The sequence below is a fragment of the Vulpes lagopus genome, chromosome 10, assembly GCF_018345385.1.
Source record: "Vulpes lagopus strain Blue_001 chromosome 10, ASM1834538v1, whole genome shotgun sequence".
Classification (NCBI taxonomy): domain Eukaryota; kingdom Metazoa; phylum Chordata; class Mammalia; order Carnivora; family Canidae; genus Vulpes; species Vulpes lagopus.
In genome coordinates, this window is record NC_054833.1 from 1,907,599 (window position 1) to 1,918,853 (window position 11,255).

At 41.1% G+C, this 11,255-nt stretch overlaps 2 non-coding genes across 2 annotated transcripts; one reads left to right on the plus strand and one right to left on the minus strand.

Annotated features, from left to right (window-relative positions):
• The first annotated feature begins 3,865 nt into the window (after window positions 1-3,865).
• TRNAS-GCU lies at window positions 3,866-3,947 on the plus strand. The gene has a single exon. It is a non-coding gene; the product is annotated as a tRNA-Ser (tRNA).
• Window positions 3,948-8,291: 4,344 nt separating this feature from the next.
• TRNAR-UCG lies at window positions 8,292-8,364 on the minus strand. The gene has a single exon. It is a non-coding gene; the product is annotated as a tRNA-Arg (tRNA).
• Window positions 8,365-11,255: the final 2,891 nt, after the last annotated feature.

Genomic DNA, 11,255 nt, shown 5'->3' on the forward strand with positions numbered 1-11,255 from the left:
TATAGTATGTTTTGATTTTTAAATTGGTTATTGCCTATTTCTGCATAAGTAAGTTTCGCCAGGGCAGGGAATTTTATGTATGGTGTATGTTCCAGTACTTAGAACAGTGCCTGGACATATGAGATACTTGATAAATATTCCTGGGAAGACTATTAAATGATTCTTTTAGTTGAAATAAATTAACTCTTTCGTTGAATAAATGAATAAATGAGAGAATCAATGAACTCTTCAGTTTGGCCTTGGTCATCGTGTTTGACAATTCCCAGACCTAACACTTCCAAACCCAAATACATTTTTTTCTTTCCAGAAACATTTTAGAATTTGTCATGCACTTAAGCTTAACAACAATTACAACTTTGTATTCTTTACCTGTTTTATAGGTATTTATTATACTGATTTGATAATTAATGTTTGCTCTTTATTAAATAATTCCTTGAAAAAAAAAATTCCTTGACACCTCCTTAGAGCCTGCAGTTTGAATCCTGATCATGTTGTAGAGCATGTGTATGCCTGCGTGCACACACACAGACACACACATACCCAGAGTTATATTTCTGGTAGTGACATTGGATATAGATGAGAAAGAGAAAAATCAGCTCCTGGCATTCAGGAACTGGCTTGACTATCCACTAGGCCTGGGTGTCCTCAGGAACTGGTCTGGCACTTACTTCTAGGGGATTTTTTGTGTGGAACATAAACAATTTCACAAAACAGGAGTATCAGACAAGGGCTTTCCCTGGTCATGATGATGTGATACAGAAACAAATGAAAGCAACAGAACATTCCATAATCTAGTCTAAAAATAGACAGGAAAAGAAGGTCACTGTGTGTACCACAAAAATACCAAACATCTCCTTCCAGCCAACATAAGGACCACTAGTTTTCCAAATTTAGCTTCATTCTATTCTTACCTTTTTCTAGATAGAATTTATGAAGATACCAAATCACAGACCCTCTCTTCTTGACAGCAATCAATCCAGAACAAAGCCCAGCTTCTTTGTCACTTCCTTCAAGTCACCCAACAGAAGACAAATGTTACAATAAGCCCCTCCTCTCCTTTTTCCAAATTTGAGATATAATTGACATATAACATTGCAGAAGTTTAAGATGTGTAACATGTTGATGCGTTTATATGTTGCAAAATTGTTACCATATAGCATTACGGAACACCTTCATCATGTCACATAATTGACATTTCTTTTTTGTGTGATGAGAATATTTAAGATATGGTCTCTTAGCAACTTTAAGGTATATAACATAGTATTCTTGACTATAATCATGAGCTTGTACATTAGATCTTGAGAAATCACTCATCTTCTAACAGCAAGTTTTGTTCCCTTTGATCTCCAACTCCCCAATTCCACCCCCCTGCCCAGCCCTTGGCAACCACCATTCTACTCTGTATTTCTGAAAGTTCAGCATTCAGCTTAAGAGTCCATGTAGAAGTGAGATCACACAGTATTTGTCTTTCTCTGTTTGATTTGTCCCACTTAATATAATGGCCTCATGGTCTACCCGTGTTGTCACAAATGGCAGTTACCTTCTTTCTCATGGTGGAGTAAGATTCCATTCTGTGTGTATCTTTGTATATACATAATGTATATATACACAGCCTTTTCCTTATCCATGCATTCACTGACATGTCGGTTGTTTCCGTATTTTGGCTATTGTAAATAATGCTGCCATGAGAATGGGAGTGTGGATATCTCTTTGATAACATGTTTTCATTTCCTCTGGATAAAAACCCAGAAGTGGGATTTCTGTGTCACATGGTAGTTCTATTTTTAATTTTTTTGAGGAGCCTTCACACTGTTGTCCAGAGTGGCTGAACCAGTTTATATTCCCACTAACAGTGAACCAGACCAGGGGTCCCCTTTCTCCACAGAGTTGCTAATGCTTCTTATCTGTTAACGTTTTGGTGATAGCCATTCTAACAATGTGAGGTGATAGCTTATTGTGGTTTTGACTTGTACTTCCCTGATTATTAATGATGGCCATTTAAATGTTTCCTTTGGAGGAACGTTGTTCAATGAAAGGGAAGTCTGCACAAAATGATCTCCAAAGGCCGAAGGAGCCAGAAGACTGAAAGCATAGGCCAACAAGTCCAGTTTGAGGAGAAATGATTTGCTAAGGGGATTTAGGGACCGAAGCATTTCTTGGGAGACTTCAGCTCCTGTATGACCTGCTTTTATAGGCTTAGAGACTGGGAGCACCTGCAGGGGGGCCCATCGGGGGAGGTGTTGGAGACTCACGATTTTATCTCCAGAGCAGATTGAGGACATTGCACCCTGCGGGTGTCCTTATAAGGGTGGGTTAGACAGAAAGAATGCCTGCATGTATGTGTGTGTGTGTGAGGGGGTTTGGAGTGTGTTTGGGGCTGTGCTCAGGAAGGCTTCAGGCCACAGGGGTTTTCATAGCAGTTTTATCTAAGATGGTGTTAGTCTAGTTCATACAAATGCCTATATGGTTCTCTGACCATTTTTAAATTGGACTTTTTTTGTTGTTATTGAGTTGTACGAGTTCTTTCTATCTATATTTTGGATATTAACTCCTTATCCAATATATGGTTTGCAAATATTTTCTCCCACCCCATAGTTTGCTTTTTCATTTTGTTGATTTCTTTTGCTGCACTGAAGCTTTCTAGTTTGAGAGTCCTACTTGTTAATTTTTTCCTTTTGTTGTTTGTGCTTTTGGTGTCCTATCCAAAAAAATCATTGCCAAAATAAATGTCAGTGAGCTTTCTCCCAATATTTTCTTCTAGCTCTATGGCTTCTTGTCTAATATTTATGTTTTTAATCCATTTCGAGTTGATTTTTGAGGGTGTGAGATAGAGGTCCAATTTCTGTTTTCTGCATGTGGTTATCCAGTTTCGATAAAAATCCAGTATTTGGGTTTTATCCAACATGAAGGTTGTGTATGACTTTCATTATGTTGAGGTACATTCTTTCTAGACCCAACTTGTTGAGAGTTTTTCTTTTAATCATAAAAGAATGTTGTGTTTTGTCAACAATATGGCAAGACATGTGAAATATGAAAGGATGTTTGTATTTAATAAGGTCTTTTCAACTACCCCTTTCAATGTGATCCTCCAAGGTTCTAGTGGTGGCAGCAACCAATGCAACTTATCCAACTGCAGGTGTATTCTTGGTGATCTTTGGTCAGAGGGCATTGAAATAGGCAATTAAAAAAATAAAAAATAAATGACAGTAGTAAATCGTTAAATTTACCTGCTCAAAACAAACAAAAATCGAAACAAAACCAAACTCCCTCAGATGGTCCTAAAATTCTTTAATCAAGTTCAAAATCTTTAGTCTGACATTGGGTACCAGTTGATCTGACCTTCACCCCTCACTCCAGCTTTTTACCAACCACCTGCTCGCACTTCCTGGAGGTGATGAGGATTTCTAAGAAGACCTAATGTTCCATATGGCAGCCATCCTTCTGAGAATCCTGCAATAATATATGTCATGTAGCTAGTTTAATGATGGTTTCAGTATACATGGCCTATAGGAATGACGAAAACCAATTTGATTCTTAAAATAATAGCAGTCCTGAACTTCATGTCAGGGGCTCCCAGGTATCCTCAGGAAGTGTATTTGGTTTTTATTCAGGTCCACTCCTCCCCCTGAACCCCTCTTTCCCCGGGCTATTCTTCCTCCCTCCCTCCCTCCCCTTTTTATTTTCTTTCCCTTTTTCCTTTATCACGACAAGAGGGCCATTTGCAGAGAGTAAAGAGGTCTTCATTAAGAAAAACATATAATCAAATAATGGAGATTGCAAGAGAATCCTGGCCATGCTCAGTATTGTTAAGAACTGCTTGCTCAATATAGCAACATAATATTTCTGTGATGCCCCTTTCCTAAGTGACGAGGTGGCCGAGTGGTTAAGGCGATGGACTGCTAATCCATTGTGCTCTGCACGCGTGGGTTCGAATCCCATCCTCGTCGTCAGTTCTCCCACTCCGTCAGCGGGCTGAGGTTTTAGCTCCTTAACGAGAGATTCTGAGGTTTTAGCTCCTTCACGAGAGATTCGTCAGCAGTTGGTGGAAGTGTTGGTTTAAGAAAAACAGAAACTGGCGTAATGAGGTATTTTGACTATTAATACCGCTTTAACCGTTTTACGGAGGTTTCTGGGGTTGGGAAATGTTCCTCTATCCCTTACGGTGCGAGTGTCGCGCCGAATCTGCGCCCCCAGGGTGCCCACGGAGGTCAGAAACTCTGGTTCCGGACCGTGGGACTTCTAACGCCGGCCAGCGCCTTGAGCCCGCGGCCCTCTGCGGCTCCTGCCTGAGTTCCGGACGACGGTGCAGGTGCGGCGATTACCGGACGTCTCTCCCTCTGCCCCCTTCACGGGGTGACCTACGCACTCCCAGGTGAGGCCCGGCCGTCGCACAGGTGATGCTAGCGCCTCCTTCTGGCAAAAAATCCCTCTGCAAGGCCCGATCACCGAAAGTCCTCCTCCATTTTTGTATTTTAGTTAAATGAACTTAAATCCAAGAACTTTTGCAAGCGCTCCAGCCTCTAATGGTTTCTCCCTTCTTGATCGTCTTCTGCCACTTGCAACTTGATTTTAGCATATAATCCCCAAAACTCTCTCCTGCCATCTGTTTTCACTTTACTGTGAATTATAGCAAAGGTCGGGTTGGTTACCCAGCATAGAATAACAGCATTATAGCAAAGGGTCAGGTGCACAGTGTGGAATAACGAAATTCGAAGGGACCAAAGAGATGATGGCTCTGGAAACGCTCCCCCTGTCACTTGTCTCTGTTTTACAGATGAGGAACCTGAGGTAGAGACCAAACTGATTGTTCTTTAAAAAATCACATAATGAGCCTTTCATGGAAACCAAGTTCTTTCAGATCACGTGGTTCTGGTGATGGGATCTTTCCAACATGTTCAATCCTGCGACCGACTCTGTGACTTTTGATAGCTAGAAAATCCTTCTGAAGTAGATTGTTTTATGAGCCAGCGGATCTGCCAGAGCCTCATGAGGATTGAGGCCTACAAAGCATGATTTTGAATTTCATTGAACAATATCTGGTTTATACAGTATATGTATTTTGGAGATGGTTTACAAACTTCTAAATAAAAAAGACCATGAGACCATTAAAAATTATTACCATGTTAAAAAAAATCACAATGGAAAACATTGATAGGATTCCTAAATAAAAATTAAAAACTATCACATGGCCCAAGGCACCCCATATCTCAACAAGAACATAGCATGTTAAAATATAGCAAACTGGAAAATGTCACTCTTATGACATGCAGAGATCGTCTTCAACTTTTAAACCAATGTCCCCTTAACCTGGCTGAGTGATGGATGGAAGGAAAATGTCACATAACAGTTAATTGCCCTTATGTCTTGCTTCAAAATTCAAGATAATTGATTTCCTCCCAAATACTATGAGGGACACACTGTAGTTGAACAAAGTTGGATTTATTGTGTTGTTGCAATGAGGAAGGCAAAATATCATGCTAAGTGACTCAGTAACTCTCTGAGTGGTTATTTTAATAATTTTTGTCTTGGATAGTGAGAGGATCAAAGTAGGACTATATTGGTTTAAAGAATTGGTCAAAGGCTAAAATTGGTTTAAAGAAATGCAGCAGTCCCTCATATTAGCAGGAAGGAGGGGATGTTTGGTTATTTTTGTTACATGGGCACTGTTACTACTTTTCATCTGTGCTCAGACATGATTACATACAGTTTTTTTTAATTTTAATTTTTATTTTTTATCTTGCTTCCTGATGGTCACAGAGTGGCCTTGACTGGTTTCCTTTGAAATTATTTATGTTCAACAGGAATTGACCAGGGCTTAGCTGGGTGTGCCAGGCCAACTCCTAGCAATGCTCACGCTGAGCTGTGAATGTCAGAGCAACTCCTGGCTGTCAGGGACTGCTCTTCTTTTCTCAAAATGCATCTAATTCATACACTCAATAACTCATTTTAAAGATGAAATGCAGTAAGGTCTAAGATAATAGGAAAGGATTAATGATTTCTAAAATTCGTAAATCTGCATTGATTTCTCAGATGATTCAAGTACTGGCCTCAGTTTCATATTCCTTACAGTATCCAAGCCCTTTGTCTAAGTGACTTCTTAGTTCCTCTTCAAGAGATGCAGTGTCACCCCTTGTCTATGGGCTGGGGCAGGAGGATGACTTGGGTCAATGGGATATGAGTAGACGTGAGTGGACCAGGGCCTTTAGATATGTTTGCATGGTTGAGCTTGCCTCCTGCCCCTCTGCCATCTTCATGAGAGGCATTCTTCTGCAGGGAGCACTGTGCTTTTACCCATGGTCCCAGAATGAACACGCTGCCAACTGACCAGAGCGCCTGCAGTGAGGAGCTGAGTGGAGCTGTACCCACAACTTAAAATACAGCCTTTAGTTAAGTTTGGCTGAGATCGTTTGCCTTCAGATGCTTGAGTAATAAATGCTTATTGTTCTTTGCTTCGAAGTATTTGTGGTTTGTTTTGTGTGTTTGTTATGGAGCAATAAGCTAATGGAAGCACATAGTCTTTGCTCCTTCCAGGACATAATCAAGAGTCCTTCCATTTTTGAGCCTGTCTCCTCTAATATATAATTTACTTATATTATATAATCTACTTAGTCTCCTTTTGGGTTTCTGTTGCTCCCTTCCCCTCTCCCTATCCCCCACCCCAAGTCTGTTAAGGACATAGACTTTTGTGTACTTTGTTTATTGTGATCCTAGAATCTTAGATCCTAGATCCTGGAATCCAGCACTTGGAATAGTGGCTGGGGAGGGAAATTGGAACATGGAATGTGCTCCATGAGCATTTATTATGTTGATGAATCTGTTCTTTCCTGTCCAGCAGGGCTCACATGTAATCCACATCCAGGAAACTTTCTTCTTTTTTTCTCTTCTTCTGGTCATTTTTTCCATCAATCTCTAGAGTGTTACTTTTTTTTTTCTGAATCCCCTTCTCAAAGCAGAAAGCTTTACACACTTATTAGTGGGTGCATATATTCTTATTCTCTTGATTTGGGGGCAAGCCCTTAATCTCCAATGACAATGTAAAGCTCAGGATGCCTGTGGATTGGTCTACCATTTTCAATTTTTTTCTCTTTGGCACTTCTTGGTCTGGAAAGGTTGTCTGCTCCTTTGATATGCTTTGCTGTGAATGCAGGAGAAAGACAAGGAAAAAGAAGAAGATAGGAAAGAGTTTGTGTCAGGAACATTTTTATCTTTTTGGGTCAGATTTTCCATTTCCATTAAAGTCCTGGGGAGAGTATGGGTAAAGAAAGTCAGTTTATCCTCTGGTCCACAGGTTTAATTAAATACCCATCTAGTGGGGAGGAGGAAGTTTTTGTGTGTTCTCAGGGTACGAGAAAAATGTGAGCCATTTAAATGTCTTCTAATTATAACTATTCAGTTCTTTTGAGATTATGTCATTTCTCTGGTTTATAAAAGGATGCTTAGAGTAAATGCTACATTTTGTGAGGAAGGAAGCAATGAGTGGCTTCACATGACATTGACTTAACATTGCTTTTTTTTTTTTTTTTTAAGTTTGAGAAATCTCAACACCTAGGACTCAACGTTCAAGCCCCAACTTTATAGCTGATTAGGGAAAACCAGAGTCATAGAAGAGATCTAAAAAAAGAGGCTGGGGAGAGGAAGAGGTAATTATTACCTTGTAACATTCATTGCTTTGACCTAGCAAAAGCATTTGTATCCTCCACTTGATTTGACTGAACTGTTTCACCATGAAGCCAAGAATTGCTAATAACTTTTTCTTTATCCTGAATTATTAAGTTCAAGTATTTAGGCACAAAAATTTGTTTTTGTGCATTTCGCACAGCTGTCTTCTCGGTGTCCTGCTTGCCTACACCCTCTGTCAGCCCCTGGGCTCTTTGCGTGGCCTTACTGCACCTTGCACCTGTTCTGGAATGTAGGTCGGAATCTCGTCCTTTTGATGGCAGCAAGAGCAAAGGCAAGAAGGAAGGGAAGGGGGAAGATGAGGGTAAGAGTGAAAGCCAGTGACCCGGACTCCGCGAGTCCCCGGCCTCCCGAGGGCACCCGGCGAGCTGCTGACCCTCAGCCCTCCTTGGGGAGGCGCCGCTTCACAGCCGCGAGCCGCCCTGGAACTGTGAGCTCAAAAATCCGGATTACTGGACGGGCTTGTTCCGTGTCTTCGGTTCTGACCCTGGTCCTTCTCAGGCCTTTGAGAAGGAAAAAAAAAAAAAAAAAGTAGGAGAAAAGACACGGGTGTGGAAAACAGAACAGGTAAAAAAAAAAAAAAGCATATCGGGGCAACGCATAAAGACTTATACTAACCACGAAGGGATTCGAACCCTCAATCTTCTGATCCGAAGTCAGACGCCTTATCCGTTAGGCCACGTGGTCTTTGAGCCTGCTGCGCAGCCGTGGCTCTTAGTACGTCTAATGAGCTTTCTGGCCGATCAGCAGTCGTCCAACAGCGCCCCGGCCTCCTTGTCCTTGAAACTATGGCCTCGAGATGAGGTTATTTGGTTTATTTGGGGCAGCGGAGTTGGAACTCGGGAAGGTAGGCACTGACAATTATTTCGGTCTGGGGTACCCGCCTGACCAGCCCGAGCAGAAAAGCTGTTTCTGGCACCTGAGAGATGCCAAGATACTTCATTCATATGTCTGCATCCAAGGACATATATATTTTTTAATAAACTAACTCAGAGCTGCTTCCTTATACATACTCAGCCACAGTCAGTATTTTCAGACTCTGGGTACTTGGAAGGTCCTTCTGGACAGTTATCATGTAAACCGCAGCCGAAGAAAGCCTTAGCATCTGTACGGTTGTCTTTCTCGCTTTTCCTCCTGGACACCTGCAGGGTCCCTGGGCATCACCATTTGCCCTTCTCGTTCTCCTCTGGGACTTTTCTCCGATTGTAATATTACACTTTCCCCAGTGTGTCTATCTGTTTGGAGAAGAAGAGTGGTCTCAGGCACTGGCCTGGTGGAGACACTATCTTCAGGAAGATTACTGGCAAGGATATCCAACCAAAAGAATTTTTGAGGATGACTGGTGTGTTGGTATCCATGACATGCATCAACATATTTTCTGATGATATCTAAGAAAAAGCTATCCTAGATATCTGTAGTAGAAGATAATGATGAAAGCCTCGGACAGTTAATAATTGTTGACAAGAAATGTGCTGCTGATATGGGCCTGGTTACAGAATGGTGGACAGTGAAGGTTGGGATGGGGGTCAATCCATCTATCATGTTCATCTGGATGTTTTTGGAGGGGAGAAGATGAATTGGCCTCCTTGTTTAGCATACTTTAGGGATAATTTTCTTTTCTCTTGGCAATTATCAAGTTTGCAAGTTCCAATATGTTAGACAGTACACTTATTTTTGCCTGTATATGGAGAGGTTGAAGAAATAATTTTCAAAAACCCTATACATTACAAAAGACATTGTTGTATAGTTTATGATTAAAAAACCCCCCCAAAACACAAAGACCAGATCACAAACTTGAAAACTCCAGAGATTTTTTTCTGATGAGAAAATGTTACTCATATTACTCCTTTGATCAAAATTAGTGATGGTTTCTTACTGCCCCTAGACAAATAAAATCAAAACCTGTTTGTACTGCATACTCACTTTCTTACGACTGGCACTTTCCCTATCTCTTCTGCCACAACTCAGGATTATATTGTAAGATCTAAAATTTCAAGGGCTCCTTTGGCATCTCTGAGCCTTACAGGGCCCCAAAAAGTCCTGTGAATTCACCTGTTCTCACAGGATATGCCCCGTACTTGGCCAATTCCCCCATCAACCAGACGAGGTACATTCCAGCCCTTCAACCTAATGGGTTTCACCTGTCAGTCCTGGAAGCTATTAAAATAAGCCAATTCCATCTTTTTGGAGAGAACTAGGGGTCACACCTTCCTCTCTCTGCTCCAGAGTTCACCTCTCACAGTTCTTGCTGGTCACTCTATTCCGGAGTGCAACCTGAGCAAACTTGCATAGCTTGCAGTGGCCTCCTCTTCTAGGCTGTGAGTATACCTCTACCAGTCTCATCTGTTCAGTGTTGAGCGTGGTGTATCTGGCCATCTGGTATTGTTTAGGGAGGAGGATCCCTCCTTCACCTATAGTGTAAATGGGAGGTGATCAGAATACAGCTGCTTTACTTTTCTCCCCAAAACCTCCTCCTACAATCTGCCTCACCTCCATGTTCGGTCACACTGTTTTGTAGTTCTCTAGAAACCCTTAACTGTTATACCTCCTTGTATTTGTTATTTTTCTATCTAGAAGCCTCTTCTTGGCTACCTGCCAAGCTCTTACTCATTCTAGATTGGACTCAAAATCTGCCACCTTTCCCAAATTGGGCCATTGTCAGGGCAAAGGTAATGCAGCAAATCTTTTTTTTTTTTTTTTTCAGCAAATCTATTTTGTTCAAGTTTTCACAGATCTCTTTATCCATGGTGATGACCCTTTGTCAAACTCTGAACTGAAATACTGGAATGTTCACTTAGTTACTGGGTAATGATGTTATTTTGGGTACTGAAGCAGTGGGTCACTATGAAGTAGGTTGTCAGCATATTTAAAGTAAACTTGGAAATTCAAGTTTCCATGCGTATCTGGTGTCTGGATGGCTGATCATGTGTCAGGTATCCGATTAGCTCCTTTTCAGAACTTGGGCTCTAATGCTCAGGTGGACTTTGTTTGGCAACCACAGCTTTCACTAGTCCCTGCAGTTCAGAACTGGAGAGAGAGTGAGTATCATCTCTGAAGATGGATGGAGATTGAGGACAAAAAAGACTTCTCTTGTGTTTGGTTGTATATCTCTTTTTCCTGCTGTGTCTGCACTTTTTGCTGTAATGAATCTTTGTATGTTCATGTTCAGTCATGTGAGTCCTTCTAGAAAATCATCCAACTACTCGATGATGGAGCTACCAGAAACAATCATTTTTCCTTATTCTCACTGTGCTTTAGTGAATAATATTTGAAAAATATCTTACTGTACTATACAAACTTGTTTAAAAGCATGACTAGGCCATAGACTACTTAAATACTTTTCTTAGTGCTTAGTGCAGTATCTGACACATAAATATCTGTATAGGGATCATTTCTGAGAGATATGTAACACATACACTTTTAAAAATGAGCCTAGAGAACAGTCCTATCAGAGATTGTAAAGAAGGTAGGTGGTAGAGACATTACCAGCAGCGACCACATAAGTGGTTTTCTCAGGTCAGAGTTCTATCGTGGCCACCAAGACTTTGCATTCTGCCTCAAACTGTTACTTATTTACT